General features: G+C 46.4%; 17 non-coding genes across 17 annotated transcripts; all 17 read left to right on the forward strand.

Annotated features, from left to right (window-relative positions):
- Positions 1–574: 574 nt before the first annotated feature.
- On the forward strand, positions 575–646 carry trnah-gug (transfer RNA histidin (anticodon GUG)). The gene has a single exon. It is a non-coding gene; the product is annotated as a tRNA-His (tRNA).
- Positions 647–3667: 3021 nt separating this feature from the next.
- Positions 3668–3740, forward strand: trnak-uuu (transfer RNA lysine (anticodon UUU)). The gene has a single exon. It is a non-coding gene; the product is annotated as a tRNA-Lys (tRNA).
- A 1312-nt stretch (positions 3741–5052) lies between these two features.
- On the forward strand, positions 5053–5134 carry trnas-aga (transfer RNA serine (anticodon AGA)). The gene has a single exon. It is a non-coding gene; the product is annotated as a tRNA-Ser (tRNA).
- Positions 5135–6040: 906 nt separating this feature from the next.
- On the forward strand, positions 6041–6113 carry trnak-uuu (transfer RNA lysine (anticodon UUU)). Its single transcript has one exon. It is a non-coding gene; the product is annotated as a tRNA-Lys (tRNA).
- A 126-nt stretch (positions 6114–6239) lies between these two features.
- On the forward strand, positions 6240–6321 carry trnas-aga (transfer RNA serine (anticodon AGA)). Its single transcript has one exon. It is a non-coding gene; the product is annotated as a tRNA-Ser (tRNA).
- A 3271-nt stretch (positions 6322–9592) lies between these two features.
- Positions 9593–9665, forward strand: trnak-uuu (transfer RNA lysine (anticodon UUU)). The gene has a single exon. It is a non-coding gene; the product is annotated as a tRNA-Lys (tRNA).
- A 389-nt stretch (positions 9666–10054) lies between these two features.
- trnah-gug (transfer RNA histidin (anticodon GUG)) lies at positions 10055–10126 on the forward strand. The gene has a single exon. It is a non-coding gene; the product is annotated as a tRNA-His (tRNA).
- Positions 10127–10972: 846 nt separating this feature from the next.
- trnas-aga (transfer RNA serine (anticodon AGA)) lies at positions 10973–11054 on the forward strand. Its single transcript has one exon. It is a non-coding gene; the product is annotated as a tRNA-Ser (tRNA).
- A 990-nt stretch (positions 11055–12044) lies between these two features.
- Positions 12045–12116, forward strand: trnah-gug (transfer RNA histidin (anticodon GUG)). The gene has a single exon. It is a non-coding gene; the product is annotated as a tRNA-His (tRNA).
- Positions 12117–12962: 846 nt separating this feature from the next.
- Positions 12963–13044, forward strand: trnas-aga (transfer RNA serine (anticodon AGA)). Its single transcript has one exon. It is a non-coding gene; the product is annotated as a tRNA-Ser (tRNA).
- Positions 13045–14143: 1099 nt separating this feature from the next.
- Positions 14144–14225, forward strand: trnas-aga (transfer RNA serine (anticodon AGA)). The gene has a single exon. It is a non-coding gene; the product is annotated as a tRNA-Ser (tRNA).
- A 198-nt stretch (positions 14226–14423) lies between these two features.
- On the forward strand, positions 14424–14495 carry trnah-gug (transfer RNA histidin (anticodon GUG)). The gene has a single exon. It is a non-coding gene; the product is annotated as a tRNA-His (tRNA).
- A 652-nt stretch (positions 14496–15147) lies between these two features.
- trnak-uuu (transfer RNA lysine (anticodon UUU)) lies at positions 15148–15220 on the forward strand. Its single transcript has one exon. It is a non-coding gene; the product is annotated as a tRNA-Lys (tRNA).
- A 126-nt stretch (positions 15221–15346) lies between these two features.
- On the forward strand, positions 15347–15428 carry trnas-aga (transfer RNA serine (anticodon AGA)). The gene has a single exon. It is a non-coding gene; the product is annotated as a tRNA-Ser (tRNA).
- A 198-nt stretch (positions 15429–15626) lies between these two features.
- Positions 15627–15698, forward strand: trnah-gug (transfer RNA histidin (anticodon GUG)). The gene has a single exon. It is a non-coding gene; the product is annotated as a tRNA-His (tRNA).
- Positions 15699–16350: 652 nt separating this feature from the next.
- Positions 16351–16423, forward strand: trnak-uuu (transfer RNA lysine (anticodon UUU)). The gene has a single exon. It is a non-coding gene; the product is annotated as a tRNA-Lys (tRNA).
- A 1115-nt stretch (positions 16424–17538) lies between these two features.
- trnak-uuu (transfer RNA lysine (anticodon UUU)) lies at positions 17539–17611 on the forward strand. Its single transcript has one exon. It is a non-coding gene; the product is annotated as a tRNA-Lys (tRNA).
- The last annotated feature ends 5977 nt before the right edge of the window (positions 17612–23588 follow it).

The raw sequence follows: 23588 nt of genomic DNA on the forward strand, positions 1-23588 counted from the left end.
CCTCTGACACGCCCCTGAGGATCATCACTTCGTACCGCTCCGTACACTTTCGGCTCAGTTCGGCAACTTGATTGACACTTGGCTATCTTCCTGACTTCACCTAGCGGTGATAAGCATAAACGTGCCGTCGAGATTTCTTTTTACTCTGATTGGTCAAATGTCGAAAATTATAAGAAAATCTTGTACTCTGATTGGTCAAATGTCGAAAATTATAAGAAAATGTCAAGAATGGCGCTCTCTGATTGGCTGCAAATGTTATAGCGCGTCTACGTGATTGGCTGTGGCGTTCAACATTGTTCAACATTATCCCCATATTGTCGGACTATCCTTCGGCAGCTGGGACTAGAAATCCATTGGGGTATCCCCGCGCAGGTTCGAATCCTGCCGACTACGTTTGACAGCATGCGCCTGCTTTAGGTTGAAACCTTGCTAAAACTTTAGGAAAAGAAAAAAAGTCACTGTGACAATATTACCCTTGAAAAGAGTTATGTTGGCAAGGAATAGTTTTGTCTGCAAGCTAAAGATGACAAGGGCCCTTTTGTACTCAGCCACACGTCGGGGAGACCGGTAGCTCGCCGTGATCGTATAGTGGTTAGTACTCTGCGTTGTGGCCGCAGCAACCCCGGTTCGAATCCGGGTCACGGCAAGTTTTTCTGGGTGCCTTTGAAATTGAGCTCCACGTTACCACCTCTCCTCACCCCGTCCGTCAGACCACTTTTTTTTGTTGTTGCACGGTGCGTCCTTGACGTGCTCTGGATGTTTGAGTGAATTGCCACTGGGACCTTCTTTGAGAGCACAAGCTCTCAGGTTTGAACCCTCAGAGAAAAGACTGAAAACCAAACGCTCCCATTTAGTTTGGAAGAATCTTGCTTCAGAGAGAATATGGTGCTGGTATACTTTCTAATCGCTAGGTGTCAGTACACTCGCTGGCAGTTACCTAGAGTGCAGTGGACTTGCTATTTGCTCCAAACAACTGCGCCTTTGAAGCAAGTTTACAATAACGAAAAGAGCGCGGCAAGTCCACAGCATTAAAGCATGTAAAGATGCTTTCCAGACAAGAAGCAGTGAGATGTTGTTCTTTTTCCTAGCATTATCGTCGGTTGATTATTATTAGCCGTCTAATAGGCTGCATTCCCACTAATGCGCAAGTATATTTTGACATAGCAGACGTTTGGACGGCCGTTCTTAATCGTCGAAGAATTGAATGCGATGCATGGGAGAATCTTTTTTTTTTCTTTCAGCCGATACGATTCATTTTGATGTGGGTTCCCACGCAACACGCACGCATCTCGGGCAAGAGCCCGGATAGCTCAGTCGGTAGAGCATCAGACTTTTAATCTGAGGGTCCAGGGTTCAAGTCCCTGTCCGGGTGATCGAGCCTCTTTTTTTTGAGGAGCGCAACGCTTGCTGTTGAGTTCGTGCACTGCACCTGCACTGGCCTCGGGCAGCGACGCTGCAAGGCACCAAGCGAAATGACAAGCCCCCTTCAGCCAGCTTGTAGTCGTGGCCGAGTGGTTAAGGCGATGTACTAGAAATCCATTGGGGTATCCCCGCGCAGGTTCGAATCCTGCCGACTACGTTTGACAGCATGCGCCTGCTTTAGGTTGAAACCTTGCTAAAACTTTAGGAAAAGAAAAAAAGTCACTGTGACAATATTACCCTTGAAAAGAGTTATGTTGGCAAGGAACAGTTTTGTCTGCAAGCTAAAGATGACAAGGGCCCTTTTGTACTCAGCCATACGTCGGGGAGACCGGTAGCTCGCCGTGATCGTATAGTGGTTAGTATTCTCCGTTGTGGCCGCAGCAACCCAGGTTCGAATCCGGGTCACGGCAAGTTGTTCTGGGTGCCTTTGAAATTGAGCTCCACGTTACCACCTCTCCTCACCCCGTCCGTCAGACCACTTTTTGTTGTTGTTGCACGGTGCGTCCTTGACGTGCTCTGGATGTTTGAGTGAATTGCCACTGGGACCTTCTTTGAGAGCACGAGCTCTCAGGTTTGAACCCTCAGAGAAAAGACTGAAAACCAAACGCTCCCATTTAGTTTGGAAGAATCTTGCTTCAGAGAGAATATGGTGCTGGTATACTTTCTAATCGCTAGGTGTCAGTACACTCGCTGGCTGTTACCTAGAGTGCAGTGGACTTGCTATTTGCTCCAAACAACTGCGCCTTTGAAGCAAGTTTACAAGAACGAAAAGAGCGCGGCAAGTCCACAGCATTAAAGCATGTAAAGATGCTTTCCAGACAAGAAGCAGTGAGATGTTGTTCTTTTTCCTAGCATTATCGTCGGTTGATTATTATTAGCCGTCTAATAGGCTGCATTCCCACTAATGCGCAAGTATATTTTGACATAGCAGACGTTTGGACGGCCGTTCTTAATCGTCGAAGAATTGAATGCGATGCATGGGAGAATCTTTTTTTTTTCTTTCAGCCGATACGATTCATTTTGATGTGGGTTCCCACGCAACACGCACGCATCTCGGGCAAGAGCCCGGATAGCTCAGTCGGTAGAGCATCAGACTTTTAATCTGAGGGTCCAGGGTTCAAGTCCCTGTCCGGGTGATCGAGCCTCTTTTTTTTGAGGAGCGCAACGCTTGCTGTTGAGTTCGTGCACTGCACCTGCACTGTCCTCGGGCAGCGACGCTGCAAGGCACCAAGCGAAAGGACAAGCCCCCTTCAGGCAGCTTGTAGTCGTGGCCGAGTGGTTAAGGCGATGGACTAGAAATCCATTGGGGTATCCCCGCGCAGGTTCGAATACTGCCGACTACGTTTGACAGCATGCGCCTGCTTTAGGTTGAAACCTTGCTAAAACTTTAGGAAAAGAAAAAAAGTCACTGTGACAATATTACCCTTGAAAAGAGTTATGTTGGCAAGGAATAGTTTTGTCTGCAAGCTAAAGATGACAAGGGCCCTTTTGTACTCAGCCAAACGTCGGGGAGACCGGTAGCTCGCCGTGATCGTATAATGGTTAGTACTCTGCGTTGTGGCCGCAACCCAGGTTCGAATCCGGGTCACGGCAAGTTGTTCTGGGTGCCTTTGAAATTGAGCTCCACGTTACCACCTCTCCTCACCCCGTCCGTCAGACCACTTTTTTTTTTTTTGCACGGGGCGTCCTTGACGTGCTATGGATGTTTGAGTGAATTGCCACTGGGACCTTCTTTGAGAGCACGAGCTCTCAGGTTTGAACCCTCAGAGAAAAGACTGAAAACCAAACGCTCCCATTTAGTTTGGAAGAATCTTGCTTCAGAGAGAATATGGTGCTGGTATACTTTCTAATCGCTAGGTGTCAGAACACTCGCTGGCAGTTACCTAGAGTGCAGTGGACTTGCTATTTGCTCCAAACAACTGCGCCTTTGAAGCAAGTTTACAATAACGAAAAGAGCGCGGCAAGTCCACAGCATTAAAGCATGTAAAGATGCTTTCCAGACAAGAAGCAGTGAGATGTTGTTCTTTTTCCTAGCATTATCGTCGGTTGATTATTATTAGCCGTCAAATAGGCTGCATTCCCACTAATGCGCAAGTATATTTTGACATAGCAGACGTTTGGACGGCCGTTCTTAATCGTCGAAGAATTGAATGCGATGCATGGGAGAATCTTTTTTTTTTCTTTCAGCCGATACGATTCATTTTGATGTGAGTTGCCACGCAACACGCACGCATCTCGGGCAAGAGCCCGGATAGCTCAGTCGGTAGAGCATCAGACTTTTAATCTGAGGGTCCAGGGTTCAAGTCCCTGTTCGGGCGATCGAGCCTCTTTTTTTTGAGGAGGGCTACGTTTTGCTGTTGAGTTCGTGCACTGCACCTGCACTGGCCTCGGGCAGCGACGCTGCAAGGCACCAAGCGAAATGACAAGCCCCCTTCAGGCAGCTTGTAGTCGTGGCCGAGTGGTTAAAGCGATGGACTAGAAATCCATTGGGGTATCCCCGCGCAGGTTCGAATCCTGCCGACTACGTTTGACAGCATGCGCCTGCTTTAGGTTGAAACCTTGCTAAAACTTTAGGAAAAGAAAAAAAGTCACTGTGACAATATTACCCTTGAAAAGAGTTATGTTGGCAAGGAATAGTTTTGTCTGCAAGCTAAAGATGACAAGGGCCCTTTTGTACTCAGCCACACGTCGGGGAGACCGGTAGCTCGCCGTGATCGTATAGTGGTTAGTACTCTGCGTTGTGGCCGCAGCAAACCCGGTTCGAATACGGGTCACGGCAAGTTTTTCTGGGTGCCTTTGAAATTGAGCTCCACGTTACCACCTCTCCTCACCCCGTCCGTCAGACCACTTTTTTTTGTTGTTGCACGGTGCGTCCTTGACGTGCTCTGGATGTTTGAGTGAATTGCCACTGGGACCTTCTTTGAGAGCACGAGCTCTCAGGTTTGAACCCTCAGAGAAAAGACTGAAAACCAAACGCTCCCATTTAGTTTGGAAGAATCTTGCTTCAGAGAGAATATGGTGCTGGTATACTTTCTAATCGCTAGGTGTCAGTACACTCGCTGGCTGTTACCTAGAGTGCAGTGGACTTGCTATTTGCTCCAAACAACTGCGCCTTTGAAGCAAGTTTACAATAACGAAAAGAGCGCGGCAAGTCAACAGCATTAAAGCATGTAAAGATGCTTTCCAGACAAGAAGCAGTGAGATGTTGTTCTTTTTCCTAGCATTATCGTCGGTTGATTATTATTAGCCGTCTAATAGGCTGCATTCCCACTAATGCGCAAGTATATTTTGACATAGCAGACGTTTGGACGGCCGTTCTTAATCGTCGAAGAATTGAATGCGATGCATGGGAGAATCTTTTATTTTTTTTTCAGCCGATACGATTCATTTTTATGTGGGTTCCCACGCAACACGCACGCATCTCAGGCAAGAGCCCGGATAGCTCAGTCGGTAGAGCATCAGACTTTTAATCTGAGGGTCCAGGGTTCAAGTCCCTGTCCGGGTGATCGAGCCTCTTTTTTTTGAGGAGCGCAACGCTTGCTGTTGAGTTCGTGCACTGCACCTGCACTGTCCTCGGGCAGCGACGCTGCAAGGCACCAAGCGAAAGGACAAGCCCCCTTCAGGCAGCTTGTAGTCGTGGCCGAGTGGTTAAGGCGATGGACTAGAAATCCATTGGGGTATCCCCGCGCAGGTTCGAATCCTGCCGACTACGTTTGACAGCATGCGCCTGCTTTAGGTTGAAACCTTGCTAAAACTTTAGGAAAAGAAAAAAAGTCACTGTGACAATATTACCCTTGAAAAGAGTTATGTTGGCAAGGAATAGTTTTGTCTGCAAGCTAAAGATGACAAGGGCCCTTTTGTACTCAGCCACACGTCGGGGAGACCAGTAGCTCGCCGTGATCGTATAGTGGTTAGTACTCTGCGTTGTGGCCGCAGCAACCCAGGTTCGAATCCGGGTCACGGCAAGTTGTTCTGGGTGCCTTTGAAATTGAGCTCCACGTTACCACCTCTCCTCACCCCGTCCGTCAGACCACTTTTTTTTGTTGTTGCACGGTGCGTCCTTGACGTGCTCTGGATGTTTGAGTGAATTGCCACTGGGACCTTCTTTGAGAGCACGAGCTCTCAGGTTTGAACCCTCAGAGAAAAGACTGAAAACCAAACGCTCCCATTTAGTTTGGAAGAATCTTGCTTCAGAGAGAATATGGTGCTGGTATACTTTCTAATCGCTAGGTGTCAGTACACTCGCTGGCTGTTACCTAGAGTGCAGTGGACTTGCTATTTGCTCCAAACAACTGCGCCTTTGAAGCAAGTTTACAATAACGAAAAGAGCGCGGCAAGTCCACAGCATTAAAGCATGTAAAGATGCTTTCCAGACAAGAAGCAGTGAGATGTTGTTCTTTTTCCTAGCATTATCGTCGGTTGATTATTATTAGCCGTCTAATAGGCTGCATTCCCACTAATGCGCAAGTATATTTTGACATAGCAGACGTTTGGACGGCCGTTCTTAATCGTCGAAGAATTGAATGCGATGCATGGGAGAATCTTTTTTTTTTCTTTCAGCCGATACGATTCATTTTGATGTGGGTTCCCACGCAACACGCACGCATCTCGGGCAAGAGCCCGGATAGCTCAGTCGGTAGAGCATCAGACTTTTAATCTGAGGGTCCAGGGTTCAAGTCCCTGTTCGGGCGATCGAGCCTCTTTTTTTTGAGGAGGGCTACGTTTTGCTGTTGAGTTCGTGCACTGCACCTGCACTGGCCTCGGGCAGCGACGCTGCAAGGCACCAAGTGAAATGACAAGCCCCCTTCAGCCAGCTTGTAGTCGTGGCCGAGTGGTTAAGGCGATGGACTAGAAATCCATTGGGGTATCCCCGCGCAGGTTCGAATCCTGCCGACTACGTTTGACAGCATGCGCCTGCTTTAGGTTGAAACCTTGCTAAAACTTTAGGAAAAGAAAAAAAGTCACTGTGACAATATTACCCTTGAAAAGAGTTATGTTGGCAAGGAATAGTTTTGTCTGCAAGCTAAAGATGACAAGGGCCCTTTTGTACTCAGCCACACGTCGGGGAGACCGGTAGCTCGCCGTGATCGTATAGTGGTTAGTACTCTGCGTTGTGGCCGCAGCAACCCAGGTTCGAATCCGGGTCACGGCAAGTTGTTCTGGGTGCCTTTGAAATTGAGCTCCACGTTACCACCTCTCCTCACCCCGTCCGTCAGACCACTTTTTTTTGTTGTTGCACGGTGCGTCCTTGACGTGCTCTGGATGTTTGAGTGAATTGCCACTGGGACCTTCTTTGAGAGCACGAGCTCTCAGGTTTGAACCCTCAGAGAAAAGACTGAAAACCAAACGCTCCCATTTAGTTTGGAAGAATCTTGCTTCAGAGAGAATATGGTGCTGGTATACTTTCTAATCGCTAGGTGTCAGTACACTCGCTGGCAGTTACCTAGAGTGCAGTGGACTTGCTATTTGCTCCAAACAACTGCGCCTTTGAAGCAAGTTTACAATAACGAAAAGAGCGCGGCAAGTCCACAGCATTAAAGCATGTAAAGATGCTTTCCAGACAAGAAGCAGTGAGATGTTGTTCTTTTTCCTAGCATTATCGTCGGTTGATTATTATTAGCCGTCTAATAGGCTGCATTCCCACTAATGCGCAAGTATATTTTGACATAGCAGACGTTTGGACGGCCGTTCTTAATCGTCGAAGAATTGAATGTGATGCATGGGAGAATCTTTTATTTTTTTTTCAGCCGATACGATTCATTTTGATGTGGGTTCCCACGCAACACGCACGCATCTCAGGCAAGAGCCCGGATAGCTCAGTCGGTAGAGCATCAGACTTTTAATCTGAGGGTCCAGGGTTCAAGTCCCTGTCCGGGTGATCGAGCCTCTTTTTTTTGAGGAGCGCAACGCTTGCTGTTGAGTTCGTGCACTGCACCTGCACTGTCCTCGGGCAGCGACGCTGCAAGGCACCAAGCGAAAGGACAAGCCCCCTTCAGGCAGCTTATACTCGTGGCCGAGTGGTTAAGGCGATGGACTAGAAATCCATCTGGGTATCCCCGCGCAGGTTCGAATCCTGCAGACTAAGTTTGACAGCATGCGCCTGCTTTAGGTTGAAACCTTGCTAAAACTTTAGGAAAAGAAAAAAAGTCACTGTGACAATATTACCCTTGAAAAGAGTTATGTTGGCAAGGAATAGTTTTGTCTGCAAGCTAAAGATGACAAGGGCCCTTTTGTACTCAGCCACACGTCGGGGAGACCGGTAGCTCGCCGTGATCGTATAGTGGTTAGTACTCTGCGTTGTGGCCGCAGCAACCCAGGTTCGAATCCGGGTCACGGCAAGTTGTTCTGGGTGCCTTTGAAATTGAGCTCCACGTTACCACCTCTCCTCACCCCGTCCGTCAGACCACTTTTTTTTGTTGTTGCACGGTGCGTCCTTGACGTGCTCTGGATGTTTGAGTGAATTGCCACTGGGACCTTCTTTGAGAGCACGAGCTCTCAGGTTTGAACCCTCAGAGAAAAGACTGAAAACCAAACGCTCCCATTTAGTTTGGAAGAATCTTGCTTCAGAGAGAATATGGTGCTGGTATACTTTCTAATCGCTAGGTGTCAGTACACTCGCTGGCAGTTACCTAGAGTGCAGTGGACTTGCTATTTGCTCCAAACAACTGCGCCTTTGAAGCAAGTTTACAATAACGTAAAGAGCGCGGCAAGTCCACAGCATTAAAGCATGTAAAGATGCTTTCCAGACAAGAAGCAGTGAGATGTTGTTCTTTTTCCTAGCATTATCGTCGGTTGATTATTATTAGCCGTCTAATAGGCTGCATTCCCACTAATGCGCAAGTATATTTTGACATAGCAGACGTTTGGACGGCCGTTCTTAATCGTCGAAGAATTGAATGTGATGCATGGGAGAATCTTTTATTTTTTTTTCAGCCGATACGATTCATTTTGATGTGGGTTCCCACGCAACACGCACGCATCTCAGGCAAGAGCCCGGATAGCTCAGTCGGTAGAGCATCAGACTTTTAATCTGAGGGTCCAGGGTTCAAGTCCCTGTCCGGGTGATCGAGCCTCTTTTTTTTGAGGAGCGCAACGCTTGCTGTTGAGTTCGTGCACTGCACCTGCACTGTCCTCGGGCAGCGACGCTGCAAGGCACCAAGCGAAAGGACAAGCCCCCTTCAGGCAGCTTGTACTCGTGGCCGAGTGGTTAAGGCGATGGACTAGAAATCCATCTGGGTATCCCCGCGCAGGTTCGAATCCTGCCGACTAAGTTTGACAGCATGCGCCTGCTTTAGGTTGAAACCTTGCTAAAACTTTAGGAAAAGAAAAAAAGTCACTGTGACAATATTACCCTTGAAAAGAGTTATGTTGGCAAGGAATAGTTTTGTCTGCAAGCTAAAGATGACAAGGGCCCTTTTGTACTCAGCCACACGTCGGGGAGACCGGTAGCTCGCCGTGATCGTATAGTGGTTAGTACTCTGCGTTGTGGCCGCAGCAACCCCGGTTCGAATCCGGTCACGGCAAGTTGTTCTGGGTGCCTTTGAAATTGAGCTCCACGTTACCTCCTCACACTGTCCGTCAGACCACTTTTTTTGTTGTTGCACGGTGCGTCCTTGACGTGCTCTGGATGTTTGAGTGAATTGCCACTGGGACCTTCTTTGAGAGCACGAGCTCTCAGGTTTGAACCCTCAGAGAAAAGACTGAAAACCAAACGCTCCCATTTAGTTTGGAAGAATCTTGCTTCAGAGAGAATATGGTGCTGGTATACTTTCTAATCGCTAGGTGTCAGTACACTCGCTGGCAGTTACCTAGAGTGCAGTGGACTTGCTATTTGCTCCAAACAACTGCGCCTTTGAAGCAAGTTTACAATAACGTAAAGAGCGCGGCAAGTCCACAGCATTAAAGCATGTAAAGATGCTTTCCAGACAAGAAGCAGTGAGATGTTGTTCTTTTTCCTAGCATTATCGTCGGTTGATTATTATTAGCCGTCTAATAGGCTGCATTCCCACTAATGCGCAAGTATATTTTGACATAGCAGACGTTTGGACGGCCGTTCTTAATCGTCGAAGAATTGAATGCGATGCATGGGAGAATCTTTTTTTTTTCTTTCAGCCGATACGATTCATTTTGATGTGGGTTCCCACGCAACACGCACGCATCTCAGGCAAGAGCCCGGATAGCTCAGTCGGTAGAGCATCAGACTTTTAATCTGAGGGTCCAGGGTTCAAGTCCCTGTTCGGGCGATCGAGCCTCTTTTTTTTGAGGAGCGCAACGCTTTGCTGTTGAGTTCGTGCACTGCACCTGCACTGGCCTCGGGCAGCGACGCTGCAAGGCACCAAGTGAAATGACAAGCCCCCTTCAGCCAGCTTGTAGTCGTGGCCGAGTGGTTAAGGCGATGGACTAGAAATCCATCTGGGTATCCCCGCGCAGGTTCGAATCCTGCCGACTACGTTTGACAGCATGCGCCTGCTTTAGGTTGAAACCTTGCTAAAACTTTAGGAAAAGAAAAAAAGTCACTGTGACAATATTACCCTTGAAAAGAGTTATGTTGGCAAGGAATAGTTTTGTCTGCAAGCTAAAGATGACAAGGGCCCTTTTGTACTCAGCCACACGTCGGGGAAACCGGTAGCTCGCCGTGATCGTATAGTGGTTAGTACTCTGCGTTGTGGCCGCAGCAACCCCGGTTCGAATCCGGGTCACGGCAAGTTGTTCTGGGTGCCTTTGAAATTGAGCTCCACGTTACCTCCTCACACTGTCCGTCAGACCACTTTTTTTGTTGTTGCACGGTGCGTCCTTGACGTGCTCTGGATGTTTGAGTGAATTGCCACTGGGACCTTCTTTGAGAGCACGAGCTCTCAGGTTTGAACCCTCAGAGAAAAGACTGAAAACCAAACGCTCCCATTTAGTTTGGAAGAATCTTGCTTCAGAGAGAATATGGTGCTGGTATACTTTCTAATCGCTAGGTGTCAGTACACTCGCTGGCAGTTACCTAGAGTGCAGTGGACTTGCTATTTGCTCCAAACAACTGCGCCTTTGAAGCAAGTTTACAATAACGAAAAGAGCGCGGCAAGTCCACAGCATTAAAGCATGTAAAGATGCTTTCCAGACAAGAAGCAGTGAGATGTTGTTCTTTTTCCTAGCATTATCGTCGGTTGATTATTATTAGCCGTCTAATAGGCTGCATTCCCACTAATGCGCAAGTATATTTTGACATAGCAGACGTTTGGACGGCCGTTCTTAATCGTCGAAGAATTGAATGCGATGCATGGGAGAATCTTTTTTTTTTCTTTCAGCCGATACGATTCATTTTGATGTGGGTTCCCACGCAACACGCACGCATCTCGGGCAAGAGCCCGGATAGCTCAGTCGGTAGAGCATCAGACTTTTAATCTTAGGGTCCAGGGTTCACGTCCCTGTTCGGGCGATCGAGCCTCTTTTTTTTGAGGAGGGCTACGTTTTGCTGTTGAGTTCGTGCACTGCACCTGCACTGGCCTCGGGCAGCGACGCTGCAAGGCACCAAGCGAAATGACAAGCCCCCTTCAGCCAGCTTGTAGTCGTGACCGAGTGGTTAAGGTGATGGACTAGAAATCCATTGGGGTATCCCCGCGCAGGTTCGAATCCTGCCGACTACGTTTGACAGCATGCGCCTGCTTTAGGTTGAAACCTTGCTAAAACTTTAGGAAAAGAAAAAAAGTCACTGTGACAATATTACCCTTGAAAAGAGTTATGTTATGTTGTTGAATATGGTGCTGGTATACTTTCTAATCGCTAGGTGTCAGTACACTCGCTGGCAGTTACCTAGAGTGCAGTGGACTTGCTATTTGCTCCAAACAACTGCGCCTTTGAAGCAAGTTTACAATAACGAAAAGAGCGCGGCAAGTCCACAGCATTAAAGCATGTAAAGATGCTTTCCAGACAAGAAGCAGTGAGATGTTGTTCTTTTTCCTAGCATTATCGTCGGTTGATTATTATTAGCCGTCTAATAGGCTGCATTCCCACTAATGCGCAAGTATATTTTGACATAGCAGACGTTTGGACGGCCGTTCTTAATCGTCGAAGAATTGAATGCGATGCATGGGAGAATCTTTTTTTTTTCTTTCAGCCGATACGATTCATTTTGATGTGGGTTCCCACGCAACACGCACGCATCTCGGGCAAGAGCCCGGATAGCTCAGTCGGTAGAGCATCAGACTTTTAATCTGAGGGTCCAGGGTTCACGTCCCTGTTCGGGCGATCGAGCCTCTTTTTTTTGAGGAGGGCTACGTTTTGCTGTTGAGTTCGTGCACTGCACCTGCACTGGCCTCGGGCAGCGACGCTGCAAGGCACCAAGCGAAATGACAAGCCCCCTTCAGCCAGCTTGTAGTCGTGGCCGAGTGGTTAAGGTGATGGACTAGAAATCCATTGGGGTATCCCCGCACAGGTTCGAATCCTGCCGACTACGTTTGACAGCATGCGCCTGCTTTAGGTTGAAACCTTGCTAAAACTTTAGGAAAAGAAAAAAAGTCACTGTGACAATATTTCCCTTGAAAAGAGTTATGTTGGCAAGGAATAGTTTTGTCTGCAAGCTAAAGATGACAAGGGCCCTTTTGTACTCAGCCACACGTCGGGGAGACCGGTAGCTCGCCGTGATCGTATAGTGGTTAGTACTCTGCGTTGTGGCCGCAGCAACCCCGGTTCGAATCCGGGTCACGGCAAGTTGTTCTGGGTGCCTTTGAAATTGAGCTCCACGTTACCTCCTCACCCTGTCCGTCAGACCACTTTTTTTGTTGTTGCACGGTGCGTCCTTGACGTGCTCTGGATGTTTGAGTGAATTGCCACTGGGACCTTCTTTGAGAGCACGAGCTCTCAGGTTTGAACCCTCAGAGAAAAGACTGAAAACCAAACGCTCCCATTTAGTTTGGAAGAATCTTGCTTCAGAGAGAATATGGTGCTGGTATACTTTCTAATCGCTAGGTGTCAGTACACTCGCTGGCAGTTACCTAGAGTGCAGTGGACTTGCTATTTGCTCCAAACAACTGCGCCTTTGAAGCAAGTTTACAATAACGAAAAGAGCGCGGCAAGTCCACAGCATTAAAGCATGTAAAGATGCTTTCCAGACAAGAAGCAGTGAGATGTTGTTCTTTTTCCTAGCATTATCGTCGGTTGATTATTATTAGCCGTCTAATAGGCTGCATTCCCACTAATGCGCAGGTATATTTTGACATAGCAGACGTTTGGACGGCCGTTCTTAATCGTCGAAGAATTGAATGCGATGCATGGGAGAATCTTTTTTTTTTCTTTCAGCCGATACGATTCATTTTGATGTGGGTTCCCACGCAACACGCACGCATCTCGGGCAAGAGCCCGGATAGCTCAGTCGGTAGAGCATCAGACTTTTAATCTGAGGGTCCAGGGTTCACGTCCCTGTTCGGGCGATCGAGCCTCTTTTTTTTGAGGAGGGCTACGTTTTGCTGTTGAGTTCGTGCACTGCACCTGCACTGGCCTCGGGCAGCGACGCTGCAAGGCACCAAGCGAAATGACAAGCCCCCTTCAGCCAGCTTGTAGTCGTGGCCGAGTGGTTAAGGTGATGGACTAGAAATCCATTGGGGTATCCCCGCGCAGGTTCGAATCCTGCCGACTACGTTTGACAGCATGCGCCTGCTTTAGGTTGAAACCTTGCTAAAACTTTAGGAAAAGAAAAAAAGTCACTGTGACAATATTACCCTTGAAAAGAGTTATGTTGGCAAGGAATAGTTTTGTCTGCAAGCTAAAGATGACAAGGGCCCTTTTGTACTCAGCCACACGTCGGGGAGACCGGTAGCTCGCCGTGATCGTATAGTGGTTAGTATTCTCCGTTGTGGCAGCAGCAACCCCGGTTCGAATCCGGGTCACGGCAAGTTTTTCTGGGTGCCTTTGAAATTGAGCTCCACGTTACCACCTCTCCTCACCCCGTCCGTCAGACCACTTTTTTTTGTTGTTGCACGGTGCGTCCTTGACGTGCTCTGGATGTTTGAGTGAATTGCCACTGGGACCTTCTTTGAGAGCACGAGCTCTCAGGTTTGAACCCTCAGAGAAAAGACTGAAAACCAAACGCTCCCATTTAGTTTGGAAGAATCTTGCTTCAGAGAGAATATGGTGCTGGTATACTTTCTAATCGCTTGGTGTCAGTACACTCGCTGGCAGTTACCTAGAGTGCAGTGGACTTGCTATTTGCTCCAAACAACTGCGCCTTTGAAGCAAGTTTACAATAACGAAAAGAGCGCGGCAAGTCCACAGCATTAAAGCATGTAAAGATGCTTTCCAGACAAGAAGCAGTGAGATGTTGTTCTTTTTCCTAGCATTATCGTCGGTTGATTATTATTAGCCGTCTAATAGGCTGCATTCCCACTAATGCGCAAGTATATTTTGACATAACAGACGTTTGGACGGCCGTTCTTAATCGTCGAATAATTGAATGCGATGCATGGGAGAATCTTTTTTTTTTCTTTCAGCCGATACGATTCATTTTGATGTGGGTTCCCACGCAACAGGCACGCATCTCGGGCAAGAGCCCGGATAGCTCAGTCGGTAGAGCATCAGACTTTTAATCTGAGGGTCCGGGGTTCAAGTCCCTGTTCGGGCGATCGAGCCTCTTTTTTTTGAGGAGGGCTACGTTTTGCTGTTGAGTTCGTGCACTGCACCGGCCTCGGGCAGCGACGCTGCAAGGCACCAAGCGAAATGACAAGCCCCCTTCAGCCAGCTTGTAGTCGTGGCCGAGTGGTTAAGGCGATGGACTAGAAATCCATTGGGGTATCCCCGCGCAGGTTCGAATCCTGCCGACTACGTTTGACAGCATGCGCCTGCTTTAGGTTGAAACCTTGCTAAAACTTTAGGAAAAGAAAAAAAGTCACTGTGACAATATTACCTTTTTACCAATATTACCTTTTAAAAGAGTTATGTTGGCAAGGAATAGTTTTGTCTGCAAGCTAAAGATGACAAGGGCCCTTTTGTACTCAGCCACACGTCGGGGAGACCGGTAGCTCGCCGTGATCGTATAGTGGTTAGTACTCTGCGTTGTGGCTGCAGCAACCCCGGTTCGAATCCGGGTCACGGCAAGTTGTTCTGGGTGCCTTTGAAATTGAGCTCCACGTTACCACCTCTCCTCACCCCGTCCGTCAGACCACTTATTTTTTTGTTGCACGGTGCGTCCTTGACATGCTCTGGATGTTTGAGTGAATTGCCACTGGGACCTTCTTTGAGAGCACGAGCTCTCAGGTTTGAACCCTCAGAGAAAAGACTGAAAACCAAACGCTCCCATTTAGTTTGGAAGAATCTTGCTTCAGAGAGAATATGGTGCTGGTATACTTTCTAATCGCTAGGTGTCAGTACACTCGCTGGCAGTTACCTAGAGTGCAGTGGACTTGCTATTTGCTCCAAACAACTGCGCCTTTGAAGCAAGTTTACAATAACGAAAAGAGCGCGGCAAGTCCACAGCATTAAAGCATGTAAAGATGCTTTCCAGACAAGAAGCAGTGAGATGTTGTTCTTTTTCCTAGCATTATCGTCGGTTGATTATTTTTAGCCGTCTAATAGGCTGCATTCCCACTAATGCGCAAGTATATTTTGACATAGCAGACGTTTGGACGGCCGTTCTTAATCGTCGAAGAATTGAATGCGATGCATGGGAGAATCTTTTTTTTTTCTTTCAGCCGATACAATTCATTTTGATGTGGGTTCCCACGCAACACGCACGCATCTCGGGCAAGAGCCCGGATAGCTCAGTCGGTAGAGCATCAGACTTTTAATCTGAGGGTCCAGGGTTCAAGTCCCTGTTCGGGCGATCGAGCCTCTTTTTTTTGAGGAGGGCTACGTTTTGCTGTTGAGTTCGTGCACTGCACCTGCACTGGCCTCGGGCAGCGACGCTGCAAGGCACCAAGCGAAATGACAAGCCCCCTTCAGCCAGCTTGTAGTCGTGGCCGAGTGGTTAAGGCGATGGACTAGAAATCCATTGGGGTATCCCCGCGCAGGTTTGAATCCTGCCGACTACGTTTGACAGCATGCGCCTGCTTTAGGTTGAAACCTTGCTAAAACTTTAGGAAAAGAAAAAAAGTCACTGTGACAATATTACCTTTTTACCAATATTACCTTTTAAAAGAGTTATGTTGGCAAGGAATAGTTTTGTCTGCAAGCTAAAGATGACAAGGGCCCTTTTGTACTCAGCGACACGTCGGGGAGACCGGTAGCTCGCCGTGATCGTATAGTGGTTAGTACTCTGCGTTGTGGCCGCAGCAACCCCGGTTCGAATCCGGGTCACGGCAAGTTTTTCTGGGTGCCTTTGAAATTGAGCTCCACGTTACCACCTCTCCTCACCCCGTCCGTCAGACCACTTTTTTTTTTGTTGCACGGTGCGTCCTTGACGTGCTCTGGATGTTTGAGTGAATTGCCACTGGGACCTTCTTTGAGAGCACGAGCTCTCAGGTTTGAACCCTCAGAGAAAAGACTGAAAACCAAACGCTCCCATTTAGTTTGGAAGAATCTTGCTTCAGAGAGAATATGGTGCTGGTATACTTTCTAATCGCTAGGTGTCAGTACACTCGCTGGCAGTTACCTAGAGTGCAGTGGACTTGCTATTTGCTCCAAACAACTGCGCCTTTGAAGCAAGTTTACAATAACGAAAAGAGCGCGGCAAGTCCACAGCATTAAAGCATGTAAAGATGCTTTCCAGACAAGAAGCAGTGAGATGTTGTTCTTTTTCCTAGCATTATCGTCGGTTGATTATTATTAGCCGTCTAATAGGCTGCATTCCCACTAATGCGCAAGTATATTTTGACATAGCAGAGGTTTGGACGGCCGTTCTTAATCGTCGAAGAATTGAATGCGATGCATGGGAGAATCTTTTTTTTTTCTTTCAGCCGATACGATTCATTTTGATGTGGGTTCCCACGCAACACGCACGCATCTCGGGCAAGAGCCCGGATAGCTCAGTCGGTAGAGCATCAGACTTTTAATCTGAGGGTCCAGGGTTCAAGTCCCTGTTCGGGCGATCAAGCCTCTTTTTTTTGAGGAGGGCTACGTTTTGCTGTTGAGTTCGTGCACTGCACCTCCACTGGCCTCGGGCAGCGACGCTGCAAGGCACCAAGCGAAATGACAAGCCCCCTTCAGCCAGCTTGTAGTCGTGGCCGTGTGGTTAAGGCGATGGACTAGAAATCCATTGGGGTATCCCCGCGCAGGTTTGAATCCTGCCGACTACGTTTGACAGCATGCGCCTGCTTTAGGTTGAAACCTTGCTAAAACTTTAGGAAAAGAAAAAAAGTCACTGTGACAATATTACCCTTGAAAAGAGTTATGTTGGCAAGGAATAGTTTTGTCTGCAAGCTAAAGATGACAAGGGCCCTTTTGTACTCAGCTACACGTCGGGGAGACCGGTAGCTCGCCGTGATCGTATAGTGGTTAGTACTCTGCGTTGTGGCCGCAACAACCCCGGTTCGAATTCGGGTCACGGCAAGTTTTTCTGGGTGCCTTTGAAATTGAGCTCCACGTTACCACCTCTCCTCACCCCGTCCGTCAGACCACTTTTTTTTTTTGTTGCACGGTGCGTCCTTGACGTGCTCTGGATGTTTGAGTGAATTGCCACTGGGACCTTCTTTGAGAGCACGAGCTCTCAGGTTTGAACCCTCAGAGAAAAGACTGAAAACCAAACGCTCCCATTTAGTTTGGAAGAATCTTGCTTCAGAGAGAATATGGTGCTGGTATACTTTCTAATCGCTAGGTGTCAGTACACTCGCTGGCAGTTACCTAGAGTGCAGTGGACTTGCTATTTGCTCCAAACAACTGCGCCTTTGAAGCAAGTTTACAATAACGAAAAGAGCGCGGCAAGTCCACAGCATTAAAGCATGTAAAGATGCTTTCCAGACAAGAAGCAGTGAGATGTTGTTCTTTTTCCTAGCATTATCGTCGGTTGATTATTATTAGCCGTCTAATAGGCTGCATTCCCACTAATGCGCAAGTATATTTTGACATAGCAGAGGTTTGGACGGCCGTTCTTAATCGTCGAAGAATTGAATGCGATGCATGGGAGAATCTTTTTTTTTTTCTTTCAGCCGATACGATTCATTTTGATGTGGGTTCCCACGCAACACGCACGCATCTCGGGCAAGAGCCCGGATAGCTCAGTCGGTAGAGCATCAGACTTTTAATCTGAGGGTCCAGGGTTCAAGTCCCTGTTCGGGCGATCGAGCCTCTTTTTTTTGAGGAGGGCTACGTTTTGCTGTTGAGTTCGTGCACTGCACCTCCACTGGCCTCGGGCAGCGACGCTGCAAGGCACCAAGCGAAATGACAAGCCCCCTTCAGCCAGCTTGTAGTCGTGGCCGCTACTTCCAGCGATCGGCCGGTTTCTAACTTCCTAACACAATCCGAACAAGGTGCAAACACTTCCTAACACAATCCGAACAAGGTGCAAACACATCCTAACGCAAATCCGAAAACTCCGAACATATGGGACAAAAGAGCCAATCAATTCCTACCAAACGGTGTTTGATAGAGCCAATCAGCTATCGAGTTGATATGCCAATCTCGCGCGCTGATTTAGCCGACCTAGTTTTGTCACATTCCAGATGTATGCATTTGTTCAAACGTTAATTCAAGATTTAATTTGAATAAACATTATTTATTTAGGTCGGTACGCTGGCGTAGTAAGGTAAGTTATGGATATATGATTACATTAAGGCCCGTGTCCCCTCCGTTTCACTTTTTTGTATTCATGGTCACAAATGAAATGTTTAACCTTTTGAGCGTTTTGGTCGCATATATGGGATTTTTACTTATGTGCCCCTGAGTAGCCTACGGTCTCACATGGTATTTAGAATGTTCAGTGACGTCGCATAACCCAGATTCAAACTGCTTTCGCGCGTTGGTTAGTACCATTAGTACGGTGACGCATTGCTGCTACATAGCAGCTACATATTATTTTTTCCACTCAACTTATGTCGTAATAACGAGATATTATCTCGTTAAAACGACATATTTTCTCGTAATAACGATATCTTATGTTGTTAAAACGACATATTATCTCGTCATAACGAGTACGACATATTTTCTCGTTAACGAGATCTTATGTCGTTTTAACGACATCTTTTCTCGTAATAACGAGATCTTATATCGTTAAAACGACATATTTTCTTGGCCTTATAAGGACATGTCATATATAGGGCCTGCAAAATATGCCTTATAAAATGTATAGCCAATCATGTCTTTATCATACTTCTAGGTTCAAAAAGCTGAAGCAATAGCAGCCCACAATGGATGTTTTTATATTAAAAGATCAAATTCTGTACACACCTTATTAATAAAGCATGTGTAGCCATCAGGTAGCCATACATATTCGCAGATGAGTCCATGAATACGAACATTGCGTTTAATTTGCACATGCGTTTTCCTCCCATAGACAACCCTTATAATAAAGAAAAAGCTTAACCCTTTAAGGTACGCACCATGAAAAAAGCAAAGGAAAAATTATTTCTTTGCATTTTTTATTCAATGATGATAACAGTAACAACAATAAAAAAAAAAATGTATTTGACCCTACAGTATTTTAGATACAATCCTCTACCAAACGGTTGAGACGTCTGTTCATAATAAAAGAACAACATTCAGAACGAGTCATATTAAGTGCATTTTCTTGACCAATAAAAAAATCTGATGGCTGCTATTGATGGCTCTTACAATGCTAGTCATATAGTAATACACATACATAGTCAATTTTAAATTTTGAAATGAATAGTAACACCAGAATTGGTATTAATTCTTCAAATGAATTCTTGATATTTACCATAATACAGTACAAAATGATATTGATCAAATATTTTTCATCAAATATGTCATCAAAGGAGGAGCAAATTTTCGTTGTGTCATGTGCTGTTTGAAGGAACACTGAAATGGCATGCTGCTCACAGACACAGTGCCATCTAGTGGATTTTTTTAGCATTGCACAACTACACCAAACGGTAGAGATGGCTCATTCAGGTTGAGTTAAGCTTGATGCATTTTTCAATAAAATATAGTGACTTGAAGTGTGGTCTACCAAATGGTTGAGTAGTACCTTAAAGGGTTAATGTGGCTTAATAGGCTATAGCCTACTTCAGTGACAGTGAAAAAGATCAAATGCTGTAGCCTACACGCATTATTAATAATGCTACAGAAAAGCAGATGAGCCCAGAATATGAACGCAGCGCATTTCATTGTTAGGCGTTTTCCTCCCATAGAAACTCTTTATTATAGCTAAATAAAATAAAGGTGGCTCTTAACGTGTCTTTCAATGGGAGGATGGCATTGAAATCAAATCAAATCGTATCAAATCCTTTAAATGGTATTCAATGCAAAACAAAAATGAAAAATATAAGTACCCAATAAAATAAACAAATTATTGTGCCATTAATTAGCCCACAAACAATATTTATTTTAAAGCCTAAATAAATTTATTTAAAGAAAAACACCAGCGTTGGGCGTTTATCTGTCTAGGCTTTATGTTTCAGCCGCCCTTTTCAAACTGGCGCATGAAAATGCAACAGTAGCCTATTTGATTTGTTAACCTGATTTGTTAATTTGCACGCTCTAACGTTAACCAAGATCAGGGGTAGGCAAGTTCGGTCCTAGAGAGCCGCTGTCCTGCAGAATTTAGTTCCAACCCTAATCAAACACACCTGAACAAGCTAATCAATGTCTTCAGGATTACTAAGGCTATAGGCAGGGGAGGTTTTTTACAGTGTTGGAGCTAAATTCTGCAGGACAGCGGCTCTCTAGAACCGAACTTGCCTACCCCTGACCTAGATAAATGTTCGCTATTATTAAGCCATATCCAAGTGTTTGTGCGGAGTGTGGAGAGCGCACTGCATGACATGGAGGCGCCGGTGCCATCACTCGCATTTTTCTATCAACAGTGGAAACAACTTAAAATACTCCATCATTTCTGGTCATACAGAAAATAATTATACATCAGTCGCAACTACTTTTATTTGTGTAAACTCACAACAACAAGAAAACGTTGTACTTTTGTAAAATAAAATAAAACGAACAGGGCGCGCTTTTATGGTCTCTGTGAATTGGAGCGCGTCTCAAAAATTAACTGAAAAACAGTGTAGTCAAGCCTCACAGACCTGAGAAATATAGCCTTCTATACAAAGCTTATAAAATATGTCCACCAACGAAAAAAAAACCCAATCGAAAGCAAATACGTACTGTAGCCTACCATCTAATTATGTATTCCTGTCCGTATGAAAGGCGCATTTTTGTTTAATTGTATCTCTAGGTAATGAAGATATAGCCTACTAACAAAAATAAATCTTATATATAATATATTATATATAAAAAAATGTATAGGCCTATATAAAATATATTTTTTAAAAAGGGCCTCATTGATTAATTTTGCCTGGGGCCCCTATTCAGTGTTCGCCTCTGATTGGGGGCTGCTTGCTTAAGCTTTTTGAACATAGAAGTGTGATAAGGCATGATTGGCTATACATTTTATGTGGATAAAGGAATATTTTGTACATGACATGTCCTTATAAGGCCAAGAAACTATTGTCGTTTTAATGACATAACATCTTGTTATTACGAGAAAAATATGTCGTTTTAACGACATAAGGAAATAATGAAAAAATAATATGTAGCCTATGTGGCAGCAATGCGTCATTGGTTAGCGCTGAGCCAGAGACGGACGAGCTTAGCGCTGACATACATCACAACTATGCAGTGTTTTCAACCTCATAATGTTTATTTTAGGTTTCAGACATTTCAATACACATAAGCACGAGTAAAACAATACATTTGGAGTCTGTAAAATACACACCATATGGCTGTGGAAGCAGCTATACAATCTATTCAAATATATTTTTTGCCGAAGTGTTATTCATATCAGACAAAGTGGAAGTAACTATTAAGTTTAGGCTACTCTATTCTTGTCACAGTCCACCGGCAGTTTTCTTGCATGTATTTCGGGAGAAACTAGCCGCGTATTAGGCTACCCTTCAAATTCAAAAAAGTTTTTACGCTCGCATTAGGTGGTTTTTCAGGCAATTCGAAAAAGGAATATTTTGCAAAACTGCAATTGAAACAGTTTTTGCGCATTTACACATAAGACGTGGTGTGTTTGAGGTCCATGTAGCCTAGGCCTATAGCTACGCAAATAATAATTATTTTATATTATTTTATTATAACATTTAATAGGATATATTTAGAAGATGATTTTATGCAAAAAAGGATCAAAGCTGAGTGTGGAGAGCGCACTGCATGGCACGGAGGTGCGGGCGCGAACACTTGCATTTTCCTATCAACAGTGGAAACAACTTAAAATACTCTATAATTTCTGGTCATACAGAAAATAATAATAGTCTACATTATTCGCAACTACTTTTATTTGTGTAAACTCACAATAACAAGAAAATGTTGTGCTTTTGTAAAATAAAATAAAACAATCAGACGCGCTTTCATGATCTCCGTGGAGCGTGAGAACTGAAACAAAATAGTCTAGCCTATGTAGGCTAAAGCTTGTTTAATATTCCACAATATATTTTTCAGATATGACCAAAAAAGGCAAATCCACCGCCTATTGGATTGACATCTGCCATAGGTATGCCCAGGGCACCTTCCAGTTCAGTACAGGCAAAAGGCCTGGAAGCAAAAAATGGAAGGAGGCCCTGGAGCGAATTGATGCCTGTCCATTGCAAAGGGGGAATAAGGTGGACCTGTTTGGCAGGCACATAGTGTGCACTTGTGGGTTCCATAAGGTAGGTACAGTATATCAAAGGCATGATAAGTCATGTAATAGACTATTTTATGGATCATCCCCTGATCTATTCTCAGAATGCACAGTTCTGCAGTATAATTGTTGAAATTATTTAACATGAATAGTATGACTTTCTTTTGTTCCTAATCCCTAATCGTAATTTTATCCCAGACAACAGATGAGGCCTTGATTGAGGCAGGGCCTATGGTAGAGGAAGGCGGCAGCTCAGAGGAGGCAGGGACATCACAGGATGAACAGGGGGTGAAGTGTTCACTGTGTGGTGTGGTTGTGGAGGCAGAGAAGTTCTCCGAGCACCTCTCTGACCACCACGTTGAAGAGAGGTGTGACAGCTGTGGAGCCAGGGTCCAGGGTGCTGTTGGACTGCTCCAACACATTGAGTCTAGCCATTATGCGGCCCTATTGGCTTCAAAGAATCCTGTACCATCTGCATCTACGTGCCCCTCACCATCTCCAAGGCAGGCGCCACCTCAGCAGCACTTGCCAGCACCAGTGTTTCCATCCCCGCGGCCCACACCATCCGTGCGACCCACTCCATCTGTGCGACCCACTCCATCCCCGCAGCCCACTCCATCTGTGCGACCCACTCCATCCCCGCGGCCCACTCCATCCGTGCGACCCACTCCATCCCCGCGGCCCACTCCATCCCCGCGGCCCACTCCATCCGTGCGACCCACTCCATCCCCGCAGCCCACTCCATCTGTGCGACCCACTCCATCTGTGCGACCCACTCCATCCCCGCAGCCCACTCCATCTGTGCGACCCACTCCATCCCCGCAGCCCACTCCATCTGTGCGACCCACTCCATCCCCGCAGCCCACTCCATCTGTGCGACCCACTCCATCCCCGCAGCCCACTCCATCCCCACGGCCCACTCCATCTGTGCGACCCACTCCATCTGTGCGACCCACTCCACCACCACAGCGCTCTCCATCCCCGCGTCCCACTCAAAGTCCAGCTCCCTCACTGCAGGCCACACAGTCTCTGCCTCAGGCTGTTACTGATTGGGAGAGCTTTCTTCCCAGTCAGTTCAAAAGAGTCCTTCAGCCAGCAGATTGGGTGTGGATTGCTAAGTGCCTCTATGAACCCACAGGCCAGCTGAGGCAGAAGATCCAGGAGAACTGGTTTTATCCACCAGTGCAGCCCAAGCCGTCTCCTCCTGAGCCCGGGTGGTACTTCCGGCAGAGAATGTTCTTGTGGGCACCAATGAGGATGTGGGGGATTCCTTTTAAATGCCCACAGTGTGGCCAGAAGATGCACCAATCAGGCATCTACCCGAAGGTCAGGGAGGTAATAGACGTGGATAGCCGCTACTACCTGCTGGGTGGGGACTATCCACGTTGCAGTGCATGCATGTTGCCAGTATGCCCATGGAGCAAGGACATTCTTTCGCAACTGGATGTGGCACACA

Source organism: Rhinichthys klamathensis, unplaced genomic scaffold (assembly GCF_029890125.1).
Source record: "Rhinichthys klamathensis goyatoka isolate OS25496 unplaced genomic scaffold, OSU_Roscu_1.1 h1tg000313l_1, whole genome shotgun sequence".
In the NCBI taxonomy this organism is placed as follows: Eukaryota; Metazoa; Chordata; class Actinopteri; order Cypriniformes; family Leuciscidae; genus Rhinichthys; species Rhinichthys klamathensis.